The sequence below is a fragment of the Trichomycterus rosablanca genome, chromosome 6 (assembly GCF_030014385.1).
Source record: "Trichomycterus rosablanca isolate fTriRos1 chromosome 6, fTriRos1.hap1, whole genome shotgun sequence".
NCBI lineage: Eukaryota > Metazoa > Chordata > Actinopteri > Siluriformes > Trichomycteridae > Trichomycterus > Trichomycterus rosablanca.
Genome location: NC_085993.1, coordinates 6,702,024 through 6,729,851, shown reverse-complemented (window position 1 = coordinate 6,729,851; position 27,828 = coordinate 6,702,024). Strand labels below are relative to the sequence as shown.

Here is a 27,828-nt window from a genome sequence, read left to right as displayed (position 1 = left end):
GGGCTAACAAAGCATGTAGAGAAACAGATGGACTACAGTCAGTAATTGTAGAACTACAAAGTGCTTTTATATGGTAAGTGGAGCTGACAAAATAGACAGCGAGTGTAAAAACAAGAAGGAGGTGGTTTTATTGTTATGGCTGATCAGTATTACAATTATATTCTTTAAATCAACATAATTAAACAATGATTAAAACTGGATTTTACAAGGATTTGTGACATTTACTTTTTCTACAGTTGTGTTCTAGATTAGCTTGGTTTGGTTGTACAGGAATGTTAGGATCTACATTGACCTGTACCGGTTTGCATTAATGCTCAGTGACCTTAGCATATGAGGACTGAAAGAGCAGGTCTAATCAGACATGTCCACACTGACAGAGCCTGACTGGTCAGACAAACACACGCATCAGGAAACACAAACGTCCTGCGGGTCCTCGTCTCTGATCTGTCAGGTACAGTTAGGCTGGTACAGACAAGAACAACTAAAGCAGAAGAGTGTCTTCAGATGGCATGCATATGGACATACGTACACCACCAAGTGGGTCTAGCACACCATGACCTAGTGAAAAAAGCTTTGTTTTCTTCTATAGAGGCAAAATCATTAAGGTTTTATGTTTCCTAAAAGCACAAAAATAATCAAAATAATGTGTAACAGTAAGTCAAAGCATTACTGGTCCAATGATTCATCCTCCTTATAAGAGGCATGACATGAAATCCACAGAAATAAGCTTTGGGACCAGCTCATTTTAGCACAGGACCACTACAGAGCAGGTATTATTTAGGTGGTGGATGATTCTCAGCACTGCACTGTGATGGTGACATAGTGGTGGTGTGTTAGTGTGTGTTGTGCTGGTATGAGTGGATAAGACACAGCAGTGCTGCTGGAGTTTTTAAACACCTCACTGTCACTGCTGGACTGAGAATAGTCCACCAACCAAAAATATCCAGCCAACAGCGTCCTGTGAGCAGTGTCCTATGACCACTGATGAAGGTCTAGAAGATGACCAACTCAAACAGCAGCAATAGATGAGCGATCATCTCTGACTTTACATCTACAAGGTGGACCAACTAGGTAGGAGTGTCTAATAGAGTGGACAGTGAGTGGACACGGTATTTAAAAACTCCAGCAGCACTGCTGTGTCTGATCCACTCATACCAGCACAACACACACTAACACACCACCACCATGTCAGTATCACTGCAGTGCTGAGAATGATCCACCACCTAAATAATACCTGCTCTGTGGTGGTCCTGTGGGGGTCCTGACCATTGAAGAACAGGGTAAAAGCAGGTTAAAAAAAGTATGTAGAGAAACAGATGGACTACAGTCAGTAATTGTAGAACTACAAAGTGCTTCTATATGGTATACACTCCTGACCAACTAGATGTAAACCAGCAGGTATGATAAAGCTGTTTTGTGATGCTTTAACCCTCTCGTGTTTGAATTTCTGCTTTGCTGTCAGCCGGCTGGGTGCCTACACAGACACAGGATTGGCTGAGCATCCGTAATGGAGAGACAATGGCTGAAACAGGGTTTCTTGTTGCTGGGGTAAGTGCGGCCTCTGCTGCCAGTCGAGAGGCCTTCATGGGGGGTGGCTGATCGCGGATGGCAGTGCATGGCTATCCACATGCGCCTGGCAGGATCAGAGGGGGCATGTGACAGCCTCGGCTCTCCTCTATCTTGTCATATATACAAATACAGATGTACAGTACAACGAAATTCTTTCTTTGCATATCCCAGCTTGTTTGGAAGCTGGGGTCAGAGCGCAGGGTCAGCCATTTGTACGGCACCCCTGGAGCAAAGAGGGTTACAGGCCTTGCTCAAAGGACCAACAGTGGCTGCATGGCTGAGTCTGAGCTGGAATTCGAACTCTCAACCTTTCAGTTGATAGCCCAATGCCCTACCCACTAGGCTACCACTGTCCCTATTTAGCAACGAGAGAGCAATGCCTTCCAATCCGCCATGACTCAACTGGGTGCAAAAAGTGAAATGGGGTTGTACTGAAACTGACTGGTAGTGGACATATCTCTCAGTGTATGCATTGCTAGAAACTAGTCTAGTATTTGTATTTGCAGGTGCAAATAGTATAAGTATTATTATTATTATTTGTCCTCTTTCTGATGGCCTCCCTCTGTCATGGCATAATTGTCACCCCACATAATTTCAAATAATTAGAAATGTGATCCCTTCCCTGAAGATTGTTGCTGTTTGGGTTTCCTATGTGTTTATCCATTTGGCAGGGGGTCAAAGGTCAGTGCCAGCATTTAATAAGAATGTTTCGGTTTTAAAAAGGCCTCGCCGGGTGCTCACCTGCATCGTTCTTTCATCCGCAGTTGTCAAAACACACAGTGCAGTAAAACATCACTCAACTCTGCAGGTTTTCAGCAAACATTCACAGCGTTGTGGCGTGTGGGACATGCCTGAACCTTCTCTGTGTGTGTGTGTGTGTGTGTGTGTGTGTGTCAACTAAAGAAACATTACAAGTACAGAACAGCTGGTTCTTTCAAATGTGTGCGTTTGTGTGTTTCTACAACAAGAAGGTGGAGGGTGATGACAGGCCGAACTGGCCACAAGGCAGCATACACACACAAATACACACTTTAGAGCTGCTAGAAAAAAATAAGAAGTAGCTGCACACATCTGTTGTGTGTGTGTGTGTGTGTGTGTGCACAAGCTCTTTATTATCTTCACATTCAGCCTATCTGTTATCAAACAGCGCCCTTGAACAGCAACTATTAGCAATGTTTTCTCAGTTTTCAGGGCTACAGAGCAGTAATGGAACCAGTCGTGGCGGTTATTAATCTTCTGTTGCTTTCCATCTAAATGCCTCAGAGCCAATTAAAGCCACGTCCGACTGAGTCGCAGGACCTCACAAAATCCAGCTCATCCTGGGGTAAAGATGCAGAGAGTGAAAAAAGGTCTTTGGGGTTAAAGAATGAAGTTAAATTAGCTTTAGCTAAACGCCAGGCAGAGGTATATGGACCCTGATGTAAATTAAAACTGCAATTTAAATGTATTACATCTGATCAGCTGCTTCAAGAAGTTCATTCTGTCTGTGACCTCTGTACTTCCCCAAGCTGTTCTCGGTCCAAACCAATTCATACAACAAACTGGACTGGTCAAAGTTTATTAAGTAGTTTATATGGACACATACACACTGTCTTAGAAGGTTAACTAGTCCAAACTAATCCAATCACTCTGTCTTAGTAGATTAACTAGTCTGGACTAATCCACACACACACACACACACACACACACTGTCTTAGTAGTTTAACTAGTCCAAACCAATTCATATATACAAACTGGACTGGTCAACGTCTATTAAGTAGTTCACAATGACACAAACACTCTGTCTTAGTAAGTAAACTAGTCCAAATGAATCCATACACACTGTCTTAGTGGGTTAACTAGTCCAAACAAATTTATACACACTGTTTTATTGGATTAACTAGTCCAAACGAATTCATACACTGTCTTAGTGGGTTAACTAGTCCAAACTAATCCATACACACTGTCTCAGTAGATGAACTAGTCAAAACTAACTAACTGGGCTGGTCAAAGTCTATTAAGTAGTTTACACTGACACATACACACTGTAATATAAGGTTAACTAGTCCCTACTAATTCATACACACTGTCTTAGTAGGTTAACTAGTCCAAACCAAACCATACACACTGAGTGTATTAACTAATCATCACAATAACTTCACAATGTCTAGATATGTTAACTAGTCCAAACCAGTGCATACCCACTGTCTGAGTATGGGTACTGTAAGAGATGTACAAAATAATGAAGCTATTTTTTTAATAAATAAAAGGGCAATACATCCAGTTCAACTCTGAATCCACACGCCGTTGTGAATGAGCCACCTTTCATTTGGCATGGAGCCGTGATTAATACGTTTTATTTTCTGAAGTGCAAAAAGAAGTGGAGGAGATGGGGGCTTGTTTACCTCGAGGAGGCACTTGAGAGATAGGCGGGAGGAATAAGGGTTTGAGGGGGTGTTAGTGGATTAAGAAGAAACCCCTCTAAAGAGGACGAGTCAGAGATTTATAGTTTAAGTGGTGAGCGTGGATGCCAACCTCATCTTCAAAGAGACGGCAGACCAGGCGAGGACGACGTGTTAGCCGAGAAGCATGCTAGCTGGCTTTAAGTGAGTATCAAGGTTGCTGGAGGAATGGCAGCACACGATGTATCTCGACAAGCCACTCATGTAAATTGGTTCTCATGGGTAGTGATTCACTATGTAAACGAAAGTATGTGGACCGTACAGGTAATCAATTATATCTAATTAATTATCTGTTTTCAACATTGTTGCAACAGTGTGGAGATCGTCCTTTTTTGTTCTTTCATGACTGTTTCCATGCACACAAAGCAAGATCTGTAAACAAGTTTACAAGTGTTGTGTACCCTGACCTTAACCTTCAAAATGATTTTTTTTACATCACATAGCCACAAAGGATGAGGGTGCGCACAACAATTATATATATATATATATATATATATATATATATATATATATATATATATAATAGATATACACATGGCATGGTGGTGGTGTGTTTGTTTTGTGCTGGTATGAGTGGATCAGACACAGCAGCATTGCTGGAGTTTTTAAATACCGTGTCCACTTACTGTCCACTCTATTAGACACTCCTACCTAGTTGGTCCACCTTGTAGATGTAAAGTCAGAGACGATCGCTCATCTATTGCTGCTGTTTGAGTTGGTCATCTTCTTGACCTTCATCAGTGGTCACAGGACACTGCCCACAGGGCGCTGTTGGCTGGATATATTTTTGGTTGATGGACTATTCTCAGTCCAGAAGTGACAATGAGGTGTTTAAAAACTTCAGCAGCATTGCTGGGTCTGATCCACTCATACCAGCACAACACACACTAACACACCACCACCATGTCAGTGTCACTGCAGTGCTGAGAATGACCCACCACCCAAATAATACCTGCTCTGTAGTTGTCCTGGGAGAGTCCTGACCATTGAAGAACAGCATGAAAGGGGGCTAACAAAGCATGCAGAGAAACAGATGGACTACAGTCAGTAATTGTAGAACTACAAAGTGCTTTTATATGGTAAGTGGAGCTGATGAAATGGACAGGGAGGTGGTTTCAATGTTATATATATACTGTATATATACTGTATATACAGTATATATAACAGGTTACAGGTGTAAAAGGAGAATCAACAAATGATTTACATATTTACAACCAAGGCTGGGTTTAGGTTCTCACCTGCATAAGCAAATAGTCTAAAAATATTCAAGAACGTTTCATGATCCATAGTAAGGCAAGGAATTTAGGCATTTTGCCATCTACAATCCTTAACATTATTAAAACATTTATAGGATTCTGAGAAATGTATGTATGTATGTAAAGTGAAAAACTACAAAACCAATATAGAATGCCAGTGACCTTCAATCACACAGAGGTCAATACATCAAAAATCAACATCATTTTAAATATAAATTTATTTTTATGTATAAACAAATGTGCTCTGAAATAATTCAGAAAACCATAGTAAACAAAGTAAACACAGTCACTTTAGCTACAAATACATGTTAAGAATCGTATATCAACAACATCCAGAAATGCCGCCAACTTCTCTGAGCTCAAGCTTATCTAAGATTGATGTAAGTGTGCTGTGGTCTAATCAATCAACCTGTGTTCAGTCAAATAGTTTCTGCAAGTAATGGACATGGAGTTCTTAAGGTCAAAGATAAAAAGGACCATCTTGATTGTTAGAAACACAAAGTTTAAAAGCCAAAGTGTCTGGCATGGTATCGAGGTCTGTTAGTGCAAGTGGCATCTGTAAAAGCAATATCAATTATTTTAGAAAAAAAGAACCATAAAAATTTCAGTTTTAATCGAACACGGGTCAAAATTTGCGACCTGCAAATAATTGCTGTCTATATTTATTAACAGTTTTCCCAACTTCCTGACATTTTGGAATTGGGGTTATATTTATAGTTCTGAAAAAGAATGGCTCAACCAGTTATTAGATTTAAGGGGGCAATTACTTTTTCACATGAATAAAACATGTTTTAAATACACCCATCAGCCATAACATTAAAATCACCTCAGCTCCACTTACCATATAGAAGCACTTTGTAGTTCTACTTAACTAATTACTGACTGTAGTCCATCTATTTCTCTGCATGCTTTGTTACCCCCCTTTCATGCTGTTCTTCGATGGTCAGGACCACCACAGGACCACTACAGAGCAGGTATTATTTAGGATATGGTGGTGGTGTGTTAATGTGTGTTGTGCTGGTATGAGTGGATCAGACACAGAAATGCTGATGGAGTTTTTAAACACCTCACTGTCACTTCTGGACTGAGAATAGTCCACCAACAGCAGGGTCCTGTGACCACTCATGAAGGTCTAGACCAACTATGATGACCAACTAAAACAGCAGCAAAAGATGAGCGATCATCTCTGATTTTACATCTACAAGGTGGACCAACTAGGTAGGAGTGTCTAATAGAGTGGACAGTGAGTGGACACGGTATTTAAAATCTCCAGCAGCGCTTCTGTGTCTGTTCCACTCATACCAGCACAACACACACTAACACACCACCACCAAGTCATTGCCACTGCAATGCTGAGAATGATCCACCACCCAAATAATACCTGCTCTGGGTGGTCCTGAAGAACAGCGTGAAAGCAGGTTAAAAAGGTATGTACTACTGACCGTAGTGCTTCTATATGGTAAGTGGAGCTGATAAAATGTACAGTGAGTGTAGAAACAAGGAGGTGGTTTTAATGTTGTGGCTGATCAGTGTAAATTTGTATCTTTAATGAATGGAATAATCATTTAAAAGCTGCATTTTGTGTTACTGGTGTTGTCTTTATCTATATTAAATTAGTTGAAAGAGCTGAAGCATTTCAATATGACAAATTAGCAAAAATAGAAGAAATTGTGAAGGGTGCAAATACTTTTTCCACATTTTTATTATGCATTGTGCATTCCGTGGTTGTGTTTTACTTGTACATGTATATAAATGCCCCTTAAAGGAATGAACAAAAACATACATGACATAAAAAGGTTATGAGGTTTAGAGTGACTAACAACTTGTAATTACAAGTCTCACCCCCATGAGCATACATTACCCAGCATTCCTGGGTCACCTCACCTAAAAGAGCAGCATCTCCTATCACAAATCCACATGTCCTTCCTCAACTAGTTACAGCACAAGACAATGACCAGCTTGTGCCCTGCTTTCTCTTCTAATTACACCCCTCTGGATTCGGAGAGCAGGAGTGAGCCCGCCGCTATTCGTGGTAATTAGTCCACAATGTGTGCTGTCAACATGCAAAAAAATCCCTCCCTTCTCATCCGGAGGCCAAGACTACAACAAGCACCTTGCAGCGGGCACTGGCTCACTTCTGACCACCCTCCATACCTCTTTTTTTTATCCCTCGGCTACTCGTGTCAAATCAGGGTCCCTCCGAACGAAATCTTAATAATTAACTGGCAAATTTTGAACATGATTGCTTGTGACGCACCTACTCTGGTAATTATTGCTTTGAGGCCGTGTGCTGATGAAATGAATGCATTCATTGCCCTAACAAATTAGCATAACACATGCAAATGCACCAAACCACTCGCTAAGACTGGGAAAAGAAAAACAACAACAACAAAAAGGCAGGATTTATTAAATGTACATGCTCATTTACTGCTAAAGCCATAATAGCTCATTAACTGTAACAACCAGTGAGTGGAATATAAAACTGCAATGGTTTATAGCTTAGCGTGGCGTGATTATCGTTATCATTACGGCCGTCATAGCCCATCTACAAGTGCATCACTCCAAGAGTAAATATTAAATGGGCACCATCATTGCACTATAAAAAGGTTATTATTCTAGTGCATTAATTAAACCAAGTGCCTTTCTTCAGATTTCACATGGTTAAACAGTGCCAAACAACTGCCAAGTGGACACTCCTATTTATTTTCATCAGGTTTTTAAGCCACACTTCTATTGTAAATAATTAATTATATCTAAAATGATATGCCCAAAAAAATGTGGCAAAAGTTTGGGGAAGCCTCTTTCCTGTTCCAGCATGACTGTGGGGTCACATGAAGCGAGGTCACATGATTTTCTGTATGTTTGTGTTAGGGCCCTTTTGCTGATTGGTGAAAAGATGCAATTAACGCCAGCACATGTGTAAAAAAAAAAAAATCTATGTGTTGGCCTACAGCCCTTCTCAGCATGGGTATTGTGCATGCAGCAGGTGTCATAGAGGCGATTAAGGAATTAGAAATTATGGGATTTCGAATACATTGTATCGAATCTCAGCTCTGCCATCCTGCTGGGCTGGACAGCTACATGAACAACGATTGGCTAGTTGTTCATACAGGGTGGGTAAGCCGGCGCTGGGACCTCATAACTGATCGGAGGGGGCGTGTGTCAGTTCGCTCTCCTCAATCAGGGCGGGGGTCAGCACCAGTAGAGAGGAAGCATAGAGAAATGCATAAAAAATTACAAAATAGGCAGTTTCACAAAGTCAGGCACACCCTATGGTGCATAACGTTTCATAACTTCAGAATCACAAGCATCAGGATGAAGTAAGGCATCTTTAACGGTCTCACTAATCACCAGATTTAAGCATCATTAAAGGCTTATTGGGGCGGCACGGTGGCTAAGTGGGTAGCACCGTCACCTCACAGCAAGAAGATCCTGGGTTCGATCCCCAGTTGGGGCAATCTGAGTCCTTTCTGTGTGGAGTTTGCATGTTCTCCCCGTGTCTGCGTGGGTTTCCTTCGGTAGCTCCGGTTTCCTCCCACAGTCCAAAAACATGCAGTCAGGTTAATTGGAGACAATGAACTGCCCTATAAGTGAATGGGTGTATGTGTGTCTGCCCTGCGATGGACTGGCATCCCGTCCAGGGTGTTACTGTGTGCCTTGTGCCCACTGAAAAGCTGGGATAGGCTCCAGCACCCCCCCCCCCCCCCACCCCACCCTAATTGGATAAGCAGATAAGAAAATGAATGAATGAATAAAGGCTTATTGAAGACTGTAGTGCAGACTGCAAAGTAGATTTTTCATCACTTGAAGAATTGGATCTTTATTCCGGATAGTTTCAGGTATTTTATCCACTACTGTACCAAATGTTCAGAGAAACACTAATTTGAGAATACAGGTTAGGATTGTGTTAGTATGTGTTGGGGTGTGTGATCCTGGAGGTGTGTACCTTTTTAATAAAGTAACAATAAAAAAATGGTGCGTGACGCCCCTGAGTGGAGGCAGTGTGTGTCTGCATGTACGAGTGTGTGCATGCGTGCGTGCTCGCATTGTGTGTGTGTGTGTTTGTGTGTGTGTTCACTTATGAGCGAGATGAAGGGAAGAGCACTGCTCACTCGTCTCGAAATTGTTTTGCTCTCTCAGTGTCCCCGGCCTGCCTCGCTCAGCTGCCCCCAAGGCTCAGCAAGGCAACAAAAGCTGAAAATGACTCCCATTTAAAGGGTATTGGGTTGCATTATCCTGGTCAGGTGGGACAGTCTGCGAGCCATTATAGAGGGTTGTGGAGGCCACTTGGTGCTGCGAGGCGCAAAATAAGACAAAAATGAAAAAAAGACAAAGAGGAAAGGAAATAGAGAGCGAGAGAATCCTGAGATCAGTCATGCTGCTAATATTACTGCTGCATCGCTCTTAAATGTTTCCTGATCTTCAGACAGATCATTTAGTCAAGTCACATTTAACAAAAAAAACCTCTCTAATGCCCTCTGGGCTGCACAACCCAAATGGAGCCATTATTTGTTTTTTCTTGATGATAATCAGGCAGCTAATGCATGCTAATGTTAAGTGGGCACATAATCTATTGTTTAATCTATACTGAAGTCTGCTCAGGCCAGAGCCAGCCGACAGCCATGGCTTTTTAAATGCCATTTTCTTTATAACCCAGGCCTACGACTACTGGTACGGCTCCGATAAAAGGTCATAGTTAGAATGTTTTTTTTAGAGAGGACTTGTGTTACTTAGTAAATACCTGGAGCCCCAGGGCTGATGGGAACATATGGACCATAATCAAATAAAGCAGGCCTATTTTTGTACTGACCATCATAAAAGCCCTTAAAGACACAGCACTGGATCGAAGGAACGTGCGCTTTAATGTGACTGCAATATGTGTTTGGAACATACCTGGCATTAGCGTTCGGTTTACCAAGGGCATGACTAATCAGCACGGCACAGTGGCGCAGCAGGTAGTCTGGGTGCCTCACAGCAAGGGTTCTGGAAACATGAGTGTACTCCTAACCCCAGGTCCCTGTTAGCGCTTTTTTACCAAAAGAACCATGGTTCTAGAACTGGTTCTGTTCAGGTTTCTTCAAACCCTGGTGTTTTTTAGAGAACCAACCCGCGTTTCCACCAGTTTTTGGGAACCAAGCCTGCGTCATCATGGTGGGTATTACACAACAAAAGTAAAGAGAAGTATCATGATGGTGGAGAATTTAGATTACCTGCGAGCATTTGTGCTGTTGTTACAGATGTTCGTTTTTATGCAAAAAGCATCGCTCAACTATTGGTGATAGGGAGATGTTGACGTGTTTGTGTAATGTGGGTTACACTTGATAAAATACAACTTGTTTTGGAGCAATTTTGTGAATATTTTAAAAGCTATTGAAGTTATAAATATGCTGAATACTTTAAATGCTATTGAAGTTATTCATAAGAATCTGTGTTTTATTATGTAATCAAGGGTCAAAGTGTCAGTATAAGAGTTGTAGTATGTAATGTGGGTTACACTTGATTAAATACAACTTGTTTTCTTTAGTTCATTGACGTGAGAAGCGTTTTGCGCTTCGCTCTCACCGCGACCCTCGGTGCAAATAGCCAATTTGCTCAGCGCTCGACTTGAGCGATAGAACATCACTAAAGTTCCACGACACGAACATCCATTTGTGTGAAATAACCATCAAATCCAGTCTAAAAGCTCCACATGTATCTGTGTTTAGCCGTATTAACTTCACGTGTGGTGGTTCTGCAGCTCGGGGTTCTGAATCCGCAAAAAGCTTCACCTAAAAAAGCGTAGCGAACTAAAAGTACGACACAGAAACACTAAATTTTTTTCTGTCATCACTGGTTATAAGTGCTCTGTACTGGTTATAAGTGCTCTGTACTGCCCAAATTCATCGGTCATTGTTTTAGTACAACAAGCCACATTACACTTTATTTTCACGTTAAGCGTTTATACTGTCCGGGTCACTTTTACCACGCGAATATCAGCAGCAAACTGAATCAAAATGTAATCAGGTGAACTTTAAAAGATAAAAGTGGTTAAAATTCTATATAATGTTATAATGTCTCATGTAAAAGAGTCCTGTGTTGTGTTATAATCTCACCTGCTACCATACACAATACACAAGCTAACATACACACCTAAAATCCTTAATTCATTTAATAATTTTCTGCATAAATAAAGCAAATATTTCTAATGACACGATAAAAATATTATAATTTAGGAAAAAAAATTAAGGATTAGAAAAAAAGCTTTTTTGGGAGGGTTATGTTACCAGGAGTGTATTTTTGTACATGATTTAGAGATGATGTTTGAAACTCATCTGAAGTCATTCAAGCACAAGACACTTCATGTGAATCTCGGCTGAATTTAAAATATGGACAATTTTTTATTGTCATTTGACTTTATGAGAAATATATTTTTTATTTGTAAGATTATGATCCAAATCCTGAGAATTAAGAGAAGACAGACAAAAAGACAGGCAGACAGGCACCCAGGTGGCGCAGTGGGATATTCCGCTCTCGCACCAGCACCGAGTTTCTGTCTTTTTCGAGGCTCCGTGTTGCCACCGGTCGGCTGGGCACCATCTAGTGGGCATTATTGGCAATGCTTGCAGCAGATACTAATTGGCCACCGTATCTGCGGGGGAAGGACTGGATGCGGGGGGGGGGGACTGGATGTGGGTGGGTCTTCATACGCTGTGTAAGGACCCTGATTGGCAGAAGAGACGCCTGTGCAGGAAGCACGGACGAGAAGAGGACGGCTGTGCATGTGTAAAGAAGGCGTGGGCAGAGGCGTGCTCTCCTTGGATGCAAATCTGGAGTCTGTCAGCAGCAGAAGACAAATTGGATGCACTAAATCGAAGGGGGAAAATGTGGAGAAAATGCATTAAAAAAAGACAGACAGACAGATAGATAGGTAATTATTATTTTTTTATTAAAATACTTATAGTGTATAGAGGTACTTTGTATTTGTTATTTTACTAGACTGCTGAAATGATGTGTGGTTAGAAAGTGAAGATTTAAACTTTAACAAAAGTGTGTGTATGTTTTACTACTTGGTAGTTTGGTAGTTTTTTTACTACATTAAAAAATATTTTAACAGTCACAGTTTACCAGTTCAGAGGCTTTTCTTAATAAAACGGTTGGGAAACCCCACTTTAAACAACTGTGCAACTGTCTGAAGAAGTCACCTTGATGGACTCTTGTGATTCGAATTCTTAGATCTGCAGTATCAAGTAAATGCAGAAAATAATTTATAAAAACCAACCATGAACAAATATGTTTATCTTAGGGTGTGTTCGAAAACCTGGTGCGCTTTCTACATAGGCAGAATTTTACGTCATCCTATGTGTGCTGCCGAGAAGGAGGCTGTTCGAAATCCTAGATGCCTTAATATGCTCACTAGAAAGGTATCCTAAAATTTTAACGTTATTTTGCCTGTAGAACGAGGGAGCATCCGATGCTGCCTTAGCGATGAAGGCAATCCAAGCATTCAATGCGGCACAACTTTTATCACAACAAATATGGATGAACGATGCGTGGCAACGAACGGAGTTATTTTCAAATGTAAATAAATTATCATTGATGTTTAATTTGTATAAACTTGTACAAGTGTATTTATTTGCAAGTTCGGTCTTGTCGGGGACAGTTTAACCATTTTCGGTACTTGGTGGAAGATGTTATTTGACATGCTAGCGTGTTGTGCCACCCCATCCAATTGGTTTGAATGGCATGATGCTAACTGTGTTAGCTTAGTAAGTGAAACCCGATGTTATCGCTGTCTTAGTAGTGTGTTTGAATAACCTGACTTATAAGTTCATGACTTATTAGAATCAGGCAGCTGCCTATGTAGGCAGTAAGACAGCAAGGCAGCTCACTAGATTTTTGAACACACCCTTTGTGTCTTTTACCATCTACAGTACTTACTGAGAATGAAAGCAAACCTGCTCTGTGTAAGACAACAGCTCTTTTAGAGATCATCACATATTCACCTGTGTTTACTGCCCTTCTCAGGGTTCAACCAGCACGCTGGCATGAATACACACCCAAAATCATCACAAGACCTCAGGAAAGCAGAGCGCCGAGCTCCACACACGCTAGTGTGTCACCACATCAACATCTGTCATTTCCCACAAATGAGTTCCTGCGGTGCGGTGCGAGATGGTCTCTCAGAATTAGCATCGGGGAGGTATTGGGGGACCGGGTGCTAAATTTCATCTTGCATGCTGAATATGTATTGGGAAATTACATCGCTCGCCTCCACTGCCAAATATTATGATCATTTATTTTCCTCCTCCCACTGTGGGTGTCCTGGCACATTATTAGCAGATAATCATACGGCATATCAAAGAGCTAAGCAACATGGCCGCTCACAGAACGGTCCCAGTCCGAGTGGCAGAGTGAGCTGATTGCTCATTAGTTCTATTAGCGGGCTGAATCGCCAACGTCCGCTCTGTTCCAACATACAATGTACCGTTAATTACTTAAATACCCTCTGCTGGGAGAGGACAGAGCAACTTCGCTGACACACACTCACTGCTATGAGCTTTATTAAAGAGGACAAAAAATGACAGCATTTAGGCGACTCTTTTATCCTGAGCGACTTTACAATAGTGCTTCCTCACTAAACCTTACCTACACTAGTGCTTGTTTAATGCCATGTTTTACACTTTGGTTCCATTCATGAGAGGTCAGGTAGTTAGTTACCGGTTACCCATGATTCATCAGTTCAGGTTCAATCGGAGCTCCCAGAGGAAACCCACACAGACAGAGCTACCCACCGTGCCGCCTGTACACTAGTGCACAGACAAGTCACAATTACAAAAATCTTATGTCATACGATGGGTTATGAGGATTTCCCTCTGTTGTAAGTGTACAGAAAATATCACTCACACACACACACACACACACACACACACACACACACACACACACACACACACACACACACACACACACACACACACACACACACACACACACAGCAGTGTGCAGCAGTAGTAGTTGATTGGTAAAAGTACCAGACTAGTAATCATTTACATTTTTGGCATTTAGCAGACACTTTTATCCAAAGCAACTTACAGTTTAAGGGCCTTGCTCAAGGGCCCAACGGTGGCAACCTGGCAGTGGTGGGATTTGAACTGCTTACTAGTCCAGTACCTTAACCGCTAGACTACAACTGCCCTAGACGGTTGCTGGTTCAAGCCTTAATCCTTGATTGCTCAAATTGTAATCAGGCATAATTGTAGCATCTGTAAATGCTGCATACACACACATTATTCCTTACCTTTGCTTTACAGAGGCGACACCTGAACCAATTCTTGTTCTTAGGCCCCTGAAATGAAGACAGAACAGAATTTAAAACCTTTTCAAACCAACAAACCAACACATTTATGCTGCAAACAGAATCTGGCAGTTCATGATGTAACAAGTTTATTAAGTAGCCTGGAAGTGCAGGAGTGAGGGGAGTGTGTGTGGTGGTAGCTTTATGGTTAAGGTACTGGACTAGTGATCAGAGGGATGCTGGATCAAGCACTGGGCTCCTGAGCAAGTCCCTTAACACTCAACTTGCTTGCATTGTATCACAATTGTAAGTCTCTATGGATGTAAAATAGCCTTCGTCGTGAAGTACAAGTCCCATGGCTGTGGACACTCAGGTTCCTAAAGCTTTTCATCAATGACATATAAAGGTCCAGAAAAATGTCCACTCAGCATGTCTTTGGACTGTGGGAAGAAACCAAAGCAGACACGGGGAGAATATGCAAACGCCACACAGAAAGGACTCAGACCACTACACCTGGGGATCAAACCCAGGACCTTCTTGCTGTAAGGCAACAATGCTACCCACTGAGCCACTGTGCTGCCCTTACTGTGTAATTTAAGTTCATTAAGTAAATACAGAGGGGGTAAGGGTGGTGGTAGCTTTGTGGTTAAGGTACTAGACTAGTAATCAGAATGATGCTGGATCAAGCATTGGGCTCCTGAGTACGGCCCTTAACACTCAGTGAACACTCCTAAGGCTTTTCAACAATGATCTAAAGATCCAGACAAATGTCCACTCAGCATGTAGTTTGGGAATAAATCTCTATCTTGGTAAAAGTTTTTATTTACGTTTTAAATGAGTGCAGCAAAACTAACCCGGTGTGTATGGGCACAGAGATGTCACTAGTTGTCACCATTCGTAGTTACCAAATGAATTAGTAGGAAGATGCCTGCCTTATGGCATATTTTCAGAGAATCTACAATATTTGGCCTAGACTGTATGGACACTTTAATTTCAGTATTGTAGCAATTTCAGTTGTATTTCAATAGATTGGGGAAGGGCCTTTCCTGTTCCAGCATGACTGCGATCTTCGAGTTGATTTGTCATTTAATGTCATTTATAACCTAACAAATGCTTCTTTCACTGAATGTGCACAAATTCCCACAGACATGTGCGAAAGGCATGCAGAAAGTCTTTTAAAGACGAGTGAGGGTCATAATAGCTGCAAGGGGGGGCAACTCCATATTTGTGCCAATGGTTTTGAATAGGATATTCAGCAAGCTACTAGTGATGTGTACATATACACTATATAACCAAAAATATGTAGACACTTGAATGAGAGCTTGCTGTACGTACTATTGCAAAACCACAGGGATTAATATTGAGTTCTTTCATCCTTTGCATCTATAACAGCCTCCACTTTTCTAAAAGGGATTCATTGGAGTTGAGGTCAGACTCTATGCACCAAACTTGTCAGACCATGTCTGTATAGATTTTGCTTTGTGCACTGGGGCAGTCATGCTGAAACAGGAAGGGGCCTTTCCCAAACTGTTGTCCCAAACAACTGGCCATACGAACTTACACTGTCGAGTCACATTATTATGAGCGCCAGCTATTATCCAGAGTAGCCGCCACGTGCAGCATGGACAGCAGCTAGACGGGTTGGGAAGGACTCAATAAGATCCAGGTAGGTTGTCACAGATATCTGGAGCCATGCTGACTGCAGTGCATCTCACAGCTACTAGAGGGGGCGTGGGGGAGGATCCATAGAGCAAACGTGCCAATTGAGGTGGTCCGACAGATGCTCGATTGAGTTCAAGTTTGGGAAATTAAGGGACCAGGGTAGCACTTGGAAGTCTTGGTCATGCTCTTCCAATTAATGTTGGACATTTCTAGCCATGTGACATGTCGCATTGTCTTGTTGGAAGAACCCATCCGGCTCAGGGAAGACGATCAGCATGTATGGGTGTACGTGATCTGCAAGGATGGATTCATACCCAAATCTGTTGAGAGTTCCCTCCACACCTTATATACCCACTAAGCCAGCTGACAAAATGTGACTTCCTCCAAGAGCTACGTGAACAGCAGTCGAATGTAGGAAGTGGTCATAAGAATGTGACTCGGCAGTGTATTATTTAGGAGGGGTGTCCCAATACTTTTGGTCATATACATTACTTGTTTCCTACAAGTGTATGTTTATAATGACATGTTCAGGGGCTTTGTAAGTGGCAACCTAAATTAGGGAGGTGTTTCTTTACGTGCGTATACAAATAGAACAAAGGAAAGATACATAACACAATAAAGATGTAGAATCATTACTGCACGCCACATAATTTAATTACTTTTATAATGAAGCGCTTTGTTATATAAATGCTACACGTTAGCAATTAACAAGAGTGAGAGAGAAAGATTTATGTGTTTAAATGTTGGACGTGGTAGGTCTAATGGAAAGACACTCGGAGTGAGAGAGGGTGAAAAAGGGCTAAATCCAGAGCTTATATGGATGATGTGCAAGCTCATTTTGATAGATGTTAATGGCATATAATTACAGAACAGTGCTATTAAGCAATGTGATTTTACAAGGGCCCGGCCGCCCCCCCGCCACACTGTCCTGATTGCTCAGAGTGTTCGGCTAATGAATGGAAATTCATGTGTGTTTGCGATGATGGGAATTATCAAGCCACGAGTGCGAGAGCGAGAGAGAAATACGACATCTAAACCTGAGCACTTAGGATTACACTCGGCACACAGGGTCCACTTAACCACACACACGCTTCATAAACCCACCCCGCTACGACCACACCGCAAACACATCGCACCAAGCTGGGCAAAATTGATATGTTGGTACCAACCTGACCACTATCTGAATCTAAATCTGAGATGCTCTAACACCATAAAGCGTCTCTGATCAACAAGCTAATATTCATCAGTTCGAGTTTTTAATGTCAAACACAGTCATGGACAATTTTGTACCTTCAGTCCACCTCACTTGCACATATTTGGACTGTGGGAGCTAACCGAAGCTATATATATATATATATATATTGTGCTGGTATGAGTGGATGAGACACAGCAGTGCTGCTGGAGTTTTGAAATACCGTGTCCACTCACTGTCCACTCTATTTGTAAATGTAACGTAAGAGAAAATTGCTCATCTATTGCTGCTGTTTGAGTTGGTCATCTTCTAGACCTTCATCAGGGGTCACAGGACGCTACTATTCTCAGTCCAGCAGTGACAGTGAGGTGTTTAAAAACTACAGCAGTGCTGCTGTGTCTTATCCACTCATACCAGCACAACACACACTAACACACCACCACCATGTCAGTGTCACTGCAGTGCTGAGGATGATCCACCACCTAAATAATACCTGCTCTGTGGTGGTCCTGTGGGGGTCCTGACCATTAAAGAACAGGATGAAAGGGGGCAAACAAAGCATGAAGAGAAACAGGTGGACTACAGTCAGTAATTGTAGAACTACAAAGTGCTTCTATATGGTAAGTGGAGCTGATAAAATGGACAGTGAGTGTAGAAACAAGGAGGTGGTTTTAATGTTATGGCTGATTGGTGTATAACTCACCTCTTTCTATGTGCCTAAACAAAACCAAGGGTATTAATCTTGAGTTGGTACTACCTTTCTGCTACAACAGCTAGACTTTAAAACATAACTGCAGGGATTTTCTTTCATTCAGTGACGGGAGCAGAGTGAACAATAACACACTGACTGAAAGCAAGGACCAAACCCAGGTCCTCTGGATCCATGTGCTTCGCCATAAACGCTCCACCAGCTGTACCACCATGGCATAAACAATTATGAAATAAGTCTTGGGATTTTCCAAACCCTGTCCATGTGTTTTCAGTAAAGGGAGGGAGATTACCGTCAGCATATTTTTTTCGAAAAATAAAATAAATGAAACTCTGTTGTAAGCCCTGTAATTCAGCTCCAGTAAAATAAACCAGTTCCTCTCCTAAATCCCCAAAATGTGTTTATTTTGATCAAGTTTAAAAAAAACCTATTTAAATGTACATAAAGCAGATGTAAACTCGATGAACACGCTAATCTCCGAAGGCGATACACAGAACACAGAGAGCATAAACGTTGGAGAGTCGAGCGTATAAAACTCTTCTCTCGAGCAGCAGCAGGTCTGTGAAAAATCCTAAACATGGTGAAGCCGTTTCTCTGAAGCCAGGCTAAATTTAGGCAGTTGTTAGTATTTTACAGACTGCTCTGCATCTGGCCAACCATAATCATATCCACTATTTTTCCCTTGTCATTTGCTCCATAACTCTGAGGTCTAGTTCATCTGGATTAAATTACATATTTTGAAAAGAGTATTATTTTTCACATAAGATCACTTCCATTAACTGCCGCAGACTGAAAACAGATGGCAGGCCTTTCATAAAAGAATGGAAAACATATTCATATGTCGGTATATGGAGCGAGTGATTGCCGTGGCTTTGAAATGAGTTTTATGCTCAGACGTAATAGTCGATGTTGTACTAGTTCTGTAGCATCTCAATCCACTTCTAACCTTTTTAGTTCAAAGTGACTGGCTGATTTTATTTTTTTTAAATGGGACAATGCTGAAAAATGGGACAATGCTGAAAGCATTTTTACAACATAAAATGTGAATAGTAATTATATAGTAAGTATATATTATTATTATTATTATTATTATTATTATTAATATTATTATTATTTAGAAAAGTAATATTAATAATACTATTAATAATATTAATAATAATACAACTACTTCTGATATCATTATTATTATTATTGTTATTATATTTATTATTATTTAGAATAGTAGCAATAATAATAATAATAATAATAATAATAATAATAATAATAGTAATACAGCCACTTCTGTTATCATTATTATTGTTATTATTATCGTTTATAATAATAATTATTATTATAATAATAGGGCAGTTGTAGCCTAGCGGTTAAGGTACTGGACCAGTAATCAGAAGGTTGGCGTTTCAAGCCCCGCCACTGCCAGGTTGCCACTGTTGGGCCCTTGAGCAAGGCCCTTAACCCTCAATTGCTTAGATTGTATACTGTCACAGTACTGTAAGTCGCTTTGGATAAAAGCGTCTGCTAAATGCTGAAAATGTAAATGTTTATAATAGGAGTAGTAGTAATAATAATAATAACAATAATAATAATAATAACAATAATAATTACTACTACAGCTACTTCTACTATTAGTATTATTGTTATTATTATTATTAATAATATTATTATTTTTTAGCAAAGTAATAATAACAGGGTTTCCTAGTGGATATGATTATGATTATTATTATTATCATTATTATTATCATTATTATTATTATTATTATTATTAAAAATAGTATAGTATAGAATAGTGTAATTTAAAATAGTAGAATTATTATTTAGATTAGTAATAATAATAATAATAATAATAATATCAATAATAATAATAACACTAATAATATTTTTACTACTACTACTTCAACTGTTATTATTTTTTTTATAATATAATAATGTTTTTATTACTATTACTACTACTACTACTACAGCTACTCCTACTATTATTAATATAATAATAATAATAATAATAATAATAATAATAATAATAATAAACACAGTTGCATTTGGAAATATTTAACCATGCCAAGTAATTGTGTTTTTAAATAAAGTATTTATCAGGTAAATGATGCAGTAAATGAATAAAGAAAATAAAGAATGTATTTTAAAGAGTAAAGAGTATTTTAATGAAGCAGGATATTTTGTTAATGCTGCCATGTCACAATTATTTAATCACCACATAATACTGCTAATCTTAAAACCTACTGCTTGTCTGTAGGACCTAAAGTTGGGTTACAACATGATTAAACCATTGGGACTCAAAAACCAGCCTTTATTTGCTCAAACACCACCCACAGACTCACTTGTTAAAGATGTGTTACAATCATGATGAAAAGTAAACTATACAGCTTTTCCAGAGCTGTACATATGTCTGGCTCTTCATATCTACCTACCAATTAACTACATAAGGAAAAGAAAGTCTGGTATGCAGACTGTGGTGACCCCTAAATACAGGAGCAATGGAAAGGAAAAAAAAACTCACTTGTTATTATTAAAAATGTAAAAACTTTACACTTATATTGCATCACAATGTGAATCACATTGCATTGGTACGATTCTCATTGCAAGAGGACGCAACATGCTCCGATATACTACACTCCTGGTCCTCATTCACTTGTCTCGATGCCTTGTACGTCCTTGTACTGTGCCGAGGGTCTCATTCTACCAGGAGCGCCCCTCCTAATGAGGGTCAGGGTCAGCGAGCAGTACGCTTGGAGGAATCATGATCTCCCCGGCCCACTCAGTCACCGACTCCACCACAATATTTAAATCAGGCCCCTGGTGCTTTGCTGCATTTATTAACTACTTCCTGCCTGCTAATTAGTTTATGTGTCGTGCTATTTGTCTTACCTCGAGCTCGGATGTGGACGGAGGGTGTGTGGGTGGGGTGGGGAGTTGTATGTGGTTGTACTCTTCACCAGACACACAAGTACATGACAAACACAAAGATCCAGATCCTGAATCTGAACTACACATGATTCACTTACTGGACGTTTTTGGGAGGTGAAAGGAATACCGAGTGTGTGTAGTAAATGTATTGTGTGTATAAAATGTACAACAGCACAACTATGACATACCAAAAGTGATTTTTTTTCCTATAAATACACATGAACTGTTCAGCATTTAAACAATCTGCCTCAAGATACAAACATTCAGGTAATTTAATGGCTAAATCAAGCAGTGTGTGGTAATATATGAAGCAAAAATATTACAGATGTGTCGTTTTGTTTGCACAACAGTGACCTTCATGTAAAAAAATGTATATATTACTTCTAATTTATTATAAAGAACAAAAACCAGAATGCCCCAGCTTGAGCTATTCAGGGTATAAAACAAGAACAAATGCTTTTGTCACTTTGGAAGAATGTGTCTTTTGATCATCATGATCTCACTGTGGATTTGAGCTCCTTCATTTCTGAATAGTTTGAGCATGATGATGAAAGATGCTCTGCTTTCAATTTCATGTGGAATAACAACCGTCCCGTTGTATATATGAAAGTGAATGTGTGTGTGTGTTTGTGTGTGTGTGCGCATGAGTGCCATGAAAAAGCCAACAAATATTTGGCTCATCATTCTTTCATTTTCATCGAACACTATTCCCTGGTCAGGGTCATAGTGGGTCCAGTTTTGTGTGAAACACTGTACAAAAGGCAGAAATTCAAACCCAGATCTCAGCGTTGGGATCTGGTGGACTAACATAACAGACAGCACTTGAGCGTCTCTTTTGTAATGTCTTTCATGTCCGACATTAATTTAAATCTTTAAACAAAATATATAAACCATCAAGTCTTAAGTAAACATAAGCTGCGTCCGAAATTGCATACTTAAACAGAACAGTAGACCCTTGAGTTACGAACAGTTTACCATACGAACATTTTGGGTTACGAGCGATCTGTTTCAACTTAACGTACGAACTAATTTCGAATCACTGTGTGTCAGACAGCGGGGACAGTGAGAGAGAAGAAGGAAATCACTGAGTAAAGTATTCTTTCTTTTATGCAATTACAACTACAAAATACAATACTATTCAAATAAAGAAGGAAATAATAGAGAAATATGAGAGTTGTTGTTTCTGGTAGATACTTTTTTTTAAAGAAGAAGGAAATGTATTATGATGTACTGTATAGTAAAGCACACGTACAGTACTGACATCTGATGTGTGTTTTATGTACAGTACTACTGTGTATTGTTTATTATTGTTTATTACAGTAATGTCTATTCTATAATTTAAGATTTAAGGGAAAATATACTTGTATTTATAACAAAAAAGACCATTTAAGACATTAGAAAGGTTAGGTAAGGGGGTGGTTTGGGAGGTCTGGCACGGATTAATTCTATTTACATTATTTCTTATGGGAAAAATAGGTTTAACTAACAAACATTTTGACTTAAGAACAGCCCTTTGGAACCAATTAAATTTGTAAGTCAAGGGTCTACTGTACGTTCTAGATTTGAGAAAGTTTGCACTGCTCAGCCAGTAAAGCAGTAAGCTTTTTCAGTACACAAGTATGCATCTCAGATGTACTACGTCCACCATCTTACCAACGTCACGTGATACATGACGTCACATCGCCGCAGTTATAACTATTTTAAAAACAGACAAAATTAATTCTGTAGTTCTCCACAAAGCTATTAATACTGTTACTCAGGGTTATACGCAATAATAACATTTAACATTTTTGTCTTACTTACACTTGTAAACAGCCGACTCTCTGCTTTCCACCATCTATCAGCTCTAGTTAAATTATGGGATACATTAGCGGACCGCAAGTATGCATCGTTTGCATACTCTGGGTACTTTTCGCATACGGTTTAATGTATACTATGTATTCGGACACACTAACCGCTCTCGCGTACTGCTTTCGCGTACTGTTCAGTATGGAAGTATGCGATTTCGGATGCAGCTGTAGTTAAATTTTTAGAGTTCGATTTTTTGCATTTATTTCCAATTTCCTCTCGTTTTAGTCATGTCCAATTTCCCAACTGTAGCTTCCTCTGCTGCTGCACCACCCATGCCCTCATTAAGACAAAGCTGCAGACTATCCTCCCTGATAATTAATGCATGTGCTCTAGGAAGAATTTTCGGTAGGTTGGCCACTTCTGGGAAGATTCACTACTATTTTTTTTTCCATTTGGAGATAATGGCGTGTACTGGGGCTCACTGGAGTCTCCAAGCCTTGGAAATGGCTAATACATTTTGATAACTGTCTTTCTCATCCCTTCCTTAATTTGGCATTTGGCAGCTGTGGCATGTGGTGCTGCTTGTTTTACATTTTGCTGAAAATCCTTTACTTATTGATGTTTAACTCTCCTTTATTAAATCAAATGATTATTAAAAATATATTCAAACTTTCAGAGCACTTTAATGAATACGTTTTTTGTGTATTTTCTAAAAGTTTGCTGGGTTAAATACATAAATGCAGTGACTTTAATAAAATGTGGAATAGATAGCTGTGATGTGGCCATTGGTGATTATGACTGGCTACTTTCCTGTGCCCTAGTTGTATGCACTGATTAAAAAGTACATGGGATGCTTGGATGGTGGTCTAACATGCTAGCTCCAGAGTTTGAATATCAGCTGCACTATGAATTGACTGTCTCTGAGAAAAGTGGTCAATCGCCCTCCTCACTGCTGCTGCAGTTGTGAATATGCTGGCTGGTCAAGGTCCCTGCATTAGAAATGTGTTTGACTCTCCATACGTACTACTGCTCCCTGTGAGATCCCGTCTCTGACAGGGAAAAAGAAGTGGCCAGTGTGTGTCGGAGGTGGATTTTGATAGCCTGCAGCTCTCCTTGGTCAGGGTGTGTGCCTGCAGGAAGTTACAATTGAGAGAATTCAAAAGAGTACATGGAACAGTGGTCCAAACTGCAACCTTACGCTAAAAGAAACTTTGTCTGGTCAGAAATTAATCCAAGAACCATCAAAAATAGGTCCACCAACAAACTTATTAGGTGTTGCTGATTTTTATTGATTTATTTATTTAATTTTTAATAGTCAGGTGTCACTTTTAAGCTTGACTGAAGTCTGTTGCTAATTTTACATAAAAAGTAAAAACAAGCAACTTACTTGCATGGCAATCTCTAAACCTATGGCACTCTAAAACCCACTCGACTGTGGACAGTGCCTCTCATGGTCTTAAGCAATTGACAAGCCATGTAGCAAAGTTCAATGTTATTATAGAACTTTACACGTCAATATTTGTGCAATATCGGGGTTTTTGGTCAAAATGTACACTATATGGACAAAAGTATTGGAAGACCACTTCAAATTTTTTTAATTCATGTGTTTCAGCCACAACAATTGCTAACAGGTGTATAGAACGGAAATTATACGCAGCCAACTTTTAGGGAAGGTCCTTTCCTGTCCCTGCATGAAAACTGGACTGTGCCCCTGTGAACAATCAAGGTCAATAAAGACATGAAGAGCTCAGTTTAGAGAAACTCCAGTGTCCTGCACAGAACCCTGACCTCAGCCCCACTAAACATGAACTGGAACATCAACTGAGGCTTTTCTGACCAACATCAGTGCCAAGCCAAACTATCTATATATCTATCCATCCATCCATCTATCTTTTAATGCCATGTTTACTCTTGTAAGTTACATTCACGGCAGGAATGTGGGTGCTTTGTATCCGATATGTAGTCTCTGATATTATATGTATATTCCTAATTTAGTCATTGTAATGAAGTTTTTCTGTTTTTCCAAAGTTAAAAATGTCTTTCATTGTTCCAGCTATGGAAAATTTTGTCTTGTCTTGTCTTGTATTTAGGGCACTCAGTATGTGTTTAATCTTGATGGGTAATTGGCATGATTCACATTGTGGGGCATCCTCCCCCCTTTATTAAGTAGGAGTGTGTAAGTCTGGTGTGTCCAATGCGCCTAGCCAAACAAACAGTCTTTTGACTGAATGGGCACAAATTCCCACAGACGTACTTATTGTAAAATATCATAAGAAGCCTTCTCAGAAGAGTGGCTGTTGCTATAGCTGAAAGATCAAACAGAGATCACTGTATTTCAAAACCTTTAGTTTCTGAAAGAGGATTTCCAAAAAGCTTATGGTCAGGTGTCCAAATACTTTTGGCCGTGTGGTATGTTTTAGTCGGAGAAAATGAACGGCTGCAGAAATCATTAAAAATCCCAAGACATGACAAAATGTCCATTACACCGTGAGTAAACCTTTTGATTTAGACTGTGTACGAGTGCGTCTGACTGTTTTAGGATTTGTGGCGGTCCGAATCCGAGAGCCAGTGATTATGAAGCAAGCGCGGCATAAACAGGATCATGCAAGGCTTTCATCAAAAGACACAAAGCCCATAAAGCCGTAATAACATTTGGGACGAACAATCTCTGTGTTGGCAGATCCCAGTCACAGTCTAAACAGCACGGCCCAGACCAGAGCCAGGTCCAATCAGAACGAGGACTTGCTTTCATTTTATTCTACTTTATACACTATTCATACTGGGAGGTCCAGCTAATTACTTCCATTACTTAACCACGCCGCAATCACTCAGCCTCACATTCCTCGTCGGATGAAGATGCATGACGAGTCACTTTTTCTATCGCAGCAATAAAAACTCCGCCGCAAGGTAGGATTCACCGTGTCCACATCAATTTCTAGTAATATTTTAGAAAAAAAAACTTTCAGAGCACTTCTTTATTTATGGAGCTGAAATCCATTTGTGTTTCCAGCGTGCGAGTTTAATTAAACAGAACTAACTACAAGACCTATTGGCTGCACTTTATCATCACGATGGGCTATTGATGAAGCCGATGATGGACGACGGCACGCAAGTATTTATCACCAAGCCTGGAGCGAGAGCAGCTTCCCTACCACCTCCACCTGCAGGACCCAACACATACGCCCGGCTGCAAGACAGAAACACCCGCATATACCTCCGACCAGCCTGTCTGCAGCCTTAATTAAAAAAGAGAAATTGCAAAAATGCAAAGCTTACTTTTGCTTGCCATTTTTTCCCTTGCACATGCTGATGGGTCCAAACTTTCAGTGAAGAATTTGCATGCCTTAGGGTTGAAGCAGGACCAGATGCACCTGAATAGACCTGCATGATGTATACGTTAAATAGTGGGTCAGCACAGGTGTGCATGTGCAAAGCAATCGTTATCTGGACTGAGTGAACAAAAATACATTAATCACAGCTTGTTTAATGTAAATATTGTGTTTTTCAGTGACGTGTTCACACAGGTGCAGAGTCTAGTGCACACGTGTCAAACTCAAGGCCCGCGTACAAGATGTACAAGAATAGAAAATTGAAGCAGAAGGAGGAAATTTAATGAAAGATGGGAAAGTGAACACAAGTTTGTGCTTCAAGAAGAAAAAAACGGTAAGTCTCTTGTGTTATGAGGCTGTGTCTGTGGTAAAGGAGTACAATATAAATGTAGATATACTGTAGATTATAAATATACAGTATAAAATTGCCATTTTGACACCAAACACAGAATTTGGCCTCCAAGAAAAACAACAAATTGTCCAAGACTTAAAATGCAGACTGCAATCACAGCAGGATACTTTACCCTCGGTAAAAAATTAGTTTGACACCCCTGGTCTAGTGTGTGAAACAGCTTCAGAAATTCACATGTAGATGAAAATAAAGATGCATAGTAACATAACTTGTTTCCAGCAGGACAAACTTTGGAATTCACAACATTAGATGAACTTACAACAATCTAGTATACTATTGGCACAGTGGTAAATTACTCTGCTTGAAATCAGGGGTGCTAATCCCCAGCTGTGCTATCAGTCGGTCGGGCGTCTACATACAGACATGATTGGCTACGTCTGGGGGGAACTTCATCCAGTGATTCTGGGCAAACCAGACCCACTGCAACCCTGACCATAATAAAGTGGTGGTATAACATGAGCCACGCCTTCTATACACAGTAAATACATGTAAACAGTAACACAAAACAGATCATATCATTACCGTTCTGATCCATGTAACCAAACAGTCGTGATGAGCGAAGAGGCTTTTACAATCACAAAACCTCCTTAAAGCTTCTCCATCCACCAGCTGTACATCTCTGCAGATGAAGCACTCCGGCAGTTCTGGTAATAAAAACACAAATAAAAATAAAGAATATTAAGAATTAGGGAGAAATGTCAGTAATTCATAGAATTAAAAAATAAATTTTACTTAAACAGGAAATTTTGTAAAATGCATGAATTTGTTCATTCTCTTAAAATGTTTATGTATTATGTTTATAATAAAATTTGATACAATTTTGATAAAGAACCCCTACTATCTAATATTAATTGTATAATTAATTACAAAAATATGTGGAAAAACATGAAAACCCTATTAGTAAAATCATACAATTCCTGAACTCTCCTCAAGTCAATCACTCATTAAATGTAACCATAAGTGCAGTGAAACACAGCCACAGTTTTTAGTTAAACACTGGTGTGTAAATAAAAGCATGACATTAAGATAATATAAAGAGTAATCTTCATTACACTCCACTGAACGACGTCTGTAGTCTGTGTCCATTATTGGGTTAACGCAGGCACAAATTGTGCAACATTAACTATGCGCTAGGCAATTATTTGATTAGGGCATGCCGAGAGAGATGTGGGAGTAAATCTTGTACGTCTCGCCTCGCGCAAGCTGCTTATTACCTTGTCAATTTGTCATTTTGTCACACCTAACAGCGATTGATGTGAATCTGTTTTTGTCAAGTC

The 27,828-nt window shown here is 39.9% G+C and overlaps 1 long non-coding RNA gene across 2 annotated transcripts in view; it reads right to left on the bottom strand.

Annotated features, from left to right (window-relative positions):
* Positions 1-27,178, bottom strand: part of LOC134316220 (uncharacterized) — a 57,942-nt gene extending 30,764 nt beyond the window's left edge. Inside the window, exons 1-3 of one of the 2 annotated variants that reach the window (XR_010013061.1) lie at positions 27,074-27,178; positions 14,544-14,591; positions 11,702-12,109 (exon numbers count right to left, since the gene is read on the bottom strand). This is a non-coding gene — a long non-coding RNA (uncharacterized LOC134316220). Of the gene's footprint in view, positions 1-11,701; positions 12,110-14,543; positions 14,592-27,073 lie in introns of those variants that run through there. The other variant, XR_010013062.1, reaches the window with a different exon arrangement.
* Positions 27,179-27,828: the final 650 nt, after the last annotated feature.